General features: G+C 43.1%; 1 pseudogene; it reads left to right on the top strand.

The window, feature by feature from the left end:
- Positions 1-929: 929 nt before the first annotated feature.
- LOC113191579 (transcription factor SPT20 homolog pseudogene) lies at positions 930-3296 on the top strand (annotated as a pseudogene).
- The last annotated feature ends 3508 nt before the right edge of the window (positions 3297-6804 follow it).

The raw sequence follows: 6804 nt of genomic DNA, 5'->3' as shown, positions 1-6804 counted from the left end.
GTCCCTTTACTATCCTGATTGTATTGTATAGACAATAGAGTGACCCACTATATTCCTTTCAAGAATTCTAAAATTCCCAGCTCTAACACAAGGAGAAATCAATGGTAAGTGGTTGTATATAAGAACATCTTGATAAGTGTACTATTATAAGAAAACCCTCAGGCAGGAGCTTGCAGAAGAATGCAATGAGGAATTCTGATGCTTGCACCAAGTGCACGGAGTCTCCATGTACGAAAGAGCTAGAAACACAGACTCATTTACGTGAGCTGAACTGATGATGGCTACCAAGGGCAGCCCTAACATGAAGGAAAGACATTCCAAACATAGTAAATCTTGAAGTTCCCACCAAAACAGATTACACCTTCCATGACTTTCCTGGCAATTTCATTCCTGAAAACTCTGGAGAACAGTGAAAGTGTCCCCAAAGCATCTGATATTTATTTCCCTTGGTTACTGGTGTTCTGTGTGTGCTCTTCAAACTAAATGGAAAATAAAAGATGTGGCCAGCCTCCCAACACGCACAGCTCTAACGGAAGTGTGGACAGCAGACAGGAAGTGTGGCCAGAGTCTGCAGGTCAGCGGCCTGCAGGTCTGGGCCTGGGCCTGGGATGCATAGGAGCGCGCATGCGTCCTAACGGCCACTCCTTGACCTTGGCCCCTCAGGTCCATTTCCGGCCGACCGAGCACCCAACACGGCACAGACGGTGGCACAACCAGGTACAGGTCTTTTCAGAAATTTCTGGGTGTTTTCTGTAATGCCCCCAGGGGGGTGGGTTTCTTGGTGCCCCTATTGAATGAAGGCTGTTGGCTTCAGGGTGGACTGTAGAGTTTGCAGGACTCAGAATGATAACTGCCCACACGATTTCCACCTCCCTCCACCAATGCACGTACGTTTTTCTCTTCCTTTAGGGCTCCTATTTTATTTTAAAATGCAGCGATCTTTAGAACAAGCTTTGGATCGTGCAGAGGATGTCATTGAAAGTGCCCAACAGAGACCCCCTAAGAGAAAATACTCATCTAGTGGGGAGAAATCTCTACATCAAAAACTTTATGACATTTATGTAGAAGAATGTGAAAAAGAGCCCGAGGGGACGGAGGAACTCAGGAGCAATGTCAACTTGCTGGAAAAGCTGGTTAGGAGAGAGTCCTTGCCATGCTTAGTAGTCAACTTGTACCCGGGAAATAAGGGCTATTCTCTGATGCTGGAGGACAAAAGTGGGTTCTTTTCAGAGACCATCCAGCTGCCTTATGGAGAAGGGGAACTGCTTGAGTACTTGGATGCAGAAGAATTACCACCTATTCTACTGGATGTCCTAGAAAAATCACAGCTGAACATTTTTCATTGTGGGTGTGTCATAGCAGAAATCCGTGACTACAGACAGTGCAGTGACATGGAACCTTCCACTTACCAAAGCCGGCATATTCTCTTGCGCCCCACCATGCAGACTTTAGCATGTGATATAGAGTCCATGACGAGTGATGACCTCCAATGGACTCAGGAAGACAAACTTGCCCTTGAGAGTGAACTGCTCTTAGCTACAGCTGAACCATTGTGTCTTGATCCCTCTGTGGCTGTCACCTGCACTGCTAACAGGCTACTGTATAACAAGCAGAAGATGAATACTAACCCAATGAAACGGTGCCTGAAGAGGTATTCATGGTCCTCTCTGAATCTGCAGCAAGAGCTGTCACAACATCAGTCTCCCCCTGATGCAAGACTATTGACTGCTTGCAGAAAAGAGGAAGAGAGAAAAGCAGGTCTGAAGCAAGACCTGAGGATGCCTCCAGTTGGATATTGTGTGGACAAGTGGAAAGAAAGATGCTGTGACTTGGCCATACCTTCTCAAGTGGGTGTGGAGAAATATGCTAAAGTGAAGGAGTCTTTGGGATCTGATGACCCACAAGCAACAGTCTGGCCAGCTCCTGAGCTAGGAGATAACTTTGGATTTGAGTGTGATGGTGGCAATCAGCTCTGGGAAACGAAGCTGAGCTTCATGCAGTCACTCAATGATCCGCTTTTCTCTGGCAAAACTGCATCACCTAAACAGGGCCCATGTGACATCCAGATGTATCCCCCCCGGTCTCCCCCAGCTGACCATTCACATGGCTTCGTGGAAGGGTCAAAGACTGACGCAGGGCCAGTGAATATGTGCCAGGAGTCCGTCCAGAGCAAAGTCGACTGTGCAGACAAGATGCCCCACGGCTCCAGTGGCTCAGCCCATCTCACGCAACCCTCTTCAGGGAAAAAGCCAAAGCAGCCTACCGCCAGATGGGTGCAGTCCTCAGTACCAGGGAAGGCATCGAAACCTCGAGCTCTGGCTGTGACTCTTCCCTCCAGCGCAGGACAGACTTTGCCAGGTAACAGTCCTCCTGCACAGCAGGCAAGCAGCTTGCACAGATTCCCACCTCTTGCCCTAGCTCCTAAGAGACGTGGCCTTTATCAGAAGTCTCCTTTAGGTGTCAGCAGAGGAGGAGTAGTGCTTTATCCAGCCATCTGGCCCCCTGCCAGCTTGTCAGAAGGAACCCTGACCACCCAGGGCCCAGTGGGCTCCACTTGCCTAAAGGTCATCAATGTGGTCGGCCCAGGGCAAGGAGCCCAGGTTTTGGTGAGTGGTTCCAACCCTGTGCTGAGCCATTCCACCACTGCCTATGTACCTATAAGCATGCATCCCAAGGGCCTTCTGCCCCCCAGAGGTCAACTGCGCAATGCACAACCATGTCCAACACAGTCACCTGCTCAAGCAGGTGTGCAACTGATTTTAAATAACACTTCGGGTCCTGTAACTGTCTTCCAGCTTCCACCTGGTTCCATCATTTTGAACCCCCAGCAGCAGCAGCAGCCTCAGCCCCAGCCCCTGCCCCAGCCCCAAGTTTACCATTTGGTTCCACAGCAACAGCTTCAGCAACCCACAACTGCTCCTCCTCCACAGGCAGGGCCACAGGCTTCTGTGCCAGGTTCAGGTGGTCAACAGTGGGCCTTGCTGGCCCCGCAAGCTGTTGTCATTAACCTAGCTCGAGGCAACAGTGTTCTGCAGCCCCAGGCAGCTATGTTGTGTCAGCTTGGCTCTGGTCAGCAAACACCTAGGCAGTGCCTTCCTCCACAGAGATTCCAGCTCTCCCCTGCCCCTCAAGGGCAGCACCAGCCCCAGCCACTGCCACAATGTCTACAGCTGAGACTGGTGCAGTGCCCCGTGTCTGTGACCACAGCACCCACTCTGACAGCTCAGCCACGTGGGTTTGGGCGCACAGCAGGCCAGGCAAAAGATAAAATGAAGAGTGGCACCCCAAAGTTCTGAGTCTTGCCTTGGTTTTCTTCTCTTTTTAAAAACACACCAGCATTGAGCCAAATCAATTCCAAGCTTTCACTTCATCTGTGGTATTTTTAATGTGTCAGTATTTGGCATTTTAGAGCATAAGCTTTAGGGCAAAGCACAATCCCTTGATTTTTGCATAGAAACAGGGATGAATTTAAGAAGCAGAGATTGTCTTAAGTTATTCTTTTAATTGTTGTTGACATGATTATTTTTATTCTATTTTTATGATTATTTAATTCTTTTTTTAATGTGTGCCCAAATCCAAACTAGGTGCAGTTGAAACTCTTGAAGCTTATAATCTCTCTGAATGAGATAGTTACAGTTAAGAATATGCTTTGAATTACCATTTTTAGCAAAATGAGCTCGTTTTTATATTTTTATTTTAAAAAAGTAGAACACATCTTAGTATCTCAACAGTTTTTAAGTGTGCATTTCTATGGTATTAAGAACATTATGTGGTTGTGCAACAGAACTGTAGAATGTCTTCATCTTGTAGAAATTAAACTGTGCAGCATTTAACATCAGCTCCTGATTTCCTCACCCCAGCCCCAGGTGGCTCTGTCTCTAAGAATTTGAGTACTGAGAGGACCTCATGTAAGAGACATCATACCATGTTCATCATTTTGAGACTGGCTTAATTCTCTATCATAATGTCCTTTAGTTTCATCCATGTTCTCCCATGTGAGAGGAAGCTCTTTGCTTTTTAAAAAAATTCTCTGTACATAAAACCTACAGAAGTAACATAAGGGGATGGGGTTGTAGCCCAGTGGCAAAGTGCTTGCCTAGCAGGAGTGAGGCACTGGGTTTGGTTTTCAGCTCCATATATAAATGGATAAATAAAGTAAGGGTCCATCGACAACTAGAAATCGTTTTTAAAAAAAGATGTAAAACAGGAGAATTTTTTCTCAGAAGAATGTAGTTGGTACTTATTTGTTTAAAATGTTTTGCACAATGTGTGAGATGTAATTTTTACAAATCCAGGTTGAAGAAATAAAGTCAAAAGAAATTACAGCAAACCAATGTTATCACACTGAGATTGAGTCCACCAGAGGCTATAGGCCATTGACTGTCTTGGTGGCAGATTTGCTTGTGTGACAGCCCTCAGCCCTTTCGAAGGTTCTCCCTGCACTCAGTGCCCCCCTGCCTTGCAAAGTCCAGCTCCCCTCCTACAGGCCCTGTCAGTGGTCTTGAAAAGGCACTTCTGGGACATCTTGTTGTCTCTGTCTTTATAAGGTTATTTACATTTACTTGCAAAGAGGTAAATAAATATTTGAAAATCTGTCTTATTTGTTTGCTTTTCAAATGCCTGAAGCTTTCTCACATGGTTAATTTGGCCTTCCTCTTCTTTTTTCTTTTATCTGCTCATCATCAATTGTTCAGTGTTCCTTGCTCCATCTATGATTTTTCCATTTTCTTTTCTCAGTTGGACTTGAGGATTCCCGACTTTTTGTCTTTTTTTCTTTTTTAAAATTTGAAGTGTTGGCCTGAGGTTGCACCAGTGACAGAGCTCCTGCTTAGCATGTTCAAGGAATTGTGTTTAATCCCAGCACCCAGCACCAAAAAAAAAAAAAAAAAAAATTGGTGTAATTCACATCAGAAATATTTAACTGTTTAGAAGTTCGTTTGGGAACATTCCATGTATTCACAATATTCACAATGAAGTGCACCACTTCTGTTTCGCAAACATTTTCAGTGCCTTAAAAGAAATTTGTGTACCCATTAAGTTCTCTGTCGTCTTCCTTCCTACTCCCCAACAATCACCAATTTTCTTTCTTTCTCTATTGATTTAACTTTTCTCAGTATTTCCCAATCAACAAATGGGCAAAGGAATTGAATAGGCACTTCATAGAAGAACAAATTGAAATGATCAGCAAATATATGAAAAAATGTTCAACATCTCAATATTTCCTATAAATGGAATCATACAACATGAGGTAGTTGGGCTCTGGCATAATGTCTTTGTGGTTCATTGATGTTTAACATTTACAAGTCCTTCATTTCCCTTTCTTCCTTTCTTTTTTTTCTGAATAATATTCCATTGTTTGTGCATAGCACCTCCTGTTTATCCATTCGTCTTTTGTTGAACCTTTAGGTTGTTTCCACCTTTTGGCTCTTGTGGAAAGTGCTGCTACCATCATTTGTGTATAAGTTATTTTAGTGTTTTTTATATTTTGTTCTGTTATAATTTTGAAGGACAGTGTGCCTATATAAAATTTCTTTTTTTAAAATACACATTTATGTTTATCTGCCTTTTGTTTTTAACTAAAAAGGAAAATTGTTCTGGCAACTCTGAAAGGGATTAGTGATGAAACAGGCTGATTTTAAGCAAATACGTTGAATTTGCCATCTGAGTGACAATGAGCCTGTTAGAGCATCCTGGACATCATTGGGAATGGTGCCTGCACTTTAAAGAACTGAACCAGTGCAATGAGCAGTAGCAAAGAAGAATTTATTCATGGCCTTGGGTGCCCATCAGAGACCTGACCTCAGAATATCACCAGATTTGTTGTCCTTCCTTTGCCCCATAGCTGGTACTTTCAAGAACTACAGGGAGACACCAGCTGACTTTGTGCTTGAGTAATGTGGTCCTTCCTTTCCAGGCAGGTAAATAAATTCAGCTTTGTTTCAGGTTACTATTTGCTAGTCTTTGTTTATTTGCTTCTAATGATCCCCACCTGGATGGTACTTTGACACAGCGTCCCTTTTGAGGGCATTAGCTGGATACATTTTGTGAGTAAATTTTTCATTTATTTTAGCATCATGAGAACTTGGGGGCTCTTTCAAGATGAATCCTTACTCAGTATCCAAAATTAGCTTTTTGAAGGCTATATCTTCAGGGCTTTACCAGAGGATATTGATAGAATTCTCTGATAGGTTACAGAGAAAAGTGATCCCACAGATGAGCACCCATGAAAATTCCAGCAGGCTGAGTAAAACAGGACATGGGACTTTGTCACAGGGCAGGAGTTTGGGAACAAGATTATTTCATTCCTTGAAAATCCTTGCAAATGCACGGTTGACCCTAGCTCTAGAAGAGTGCTGTCCAATAGAAATCTAACTTGAGTTCCATAGGTAACTTAAAATTTTCTCATAGCCATGTTTTATTTTTATTTATTTTATTTTATTTTTTTTTTTTGAGAGAGAGAGAGAGAGAGAGAGAGAGAGAGAGAGAGAGAGAATTTTTTAATATTTATTTTTTAGTTTTCGGCAGACACAACATCTTTGTTTTTTTGTATGTGATGCTGAGGATCGAACCCGGGCTGCATGCATGCCAGGCGAGCGCGCTACCACTTGAAAAACATCCCCAGCCCCCATAGCCATGTTTTAAAAAAGTAACAAACAACAAAAAACTCCAGGAGAAATTACTTTAATAAAAAAGTTTTTTTTAAACCATTCTCATTTTATCAATATTAAAAATTTTAATGAGACATTTTCTTTCTTTTATTTTTACTGTTTTCAAACTCCAGACACTGTCTCAATTTGAATGTGA

Source organism: Urocitellus parryii, chromosome X, assembly GCF_045843805.1.
Source record: "Urocitellus parryii isolate mUroPar1 chromosome X, mUroPar1.hap1, whole genome shotgun sequence".
In the NCBI taxonomy this organism is placed as follows: Eukaryota; Metazoa; Chordata; class Mammalia; order Rodentia; family Sciuridae; genus Urocitellus; species Urocitellus parryii.
Note: the sequence above shows the minus strand (reverse complement) of the source record. Positions and strands in the feature narration are given on the sequence as shown.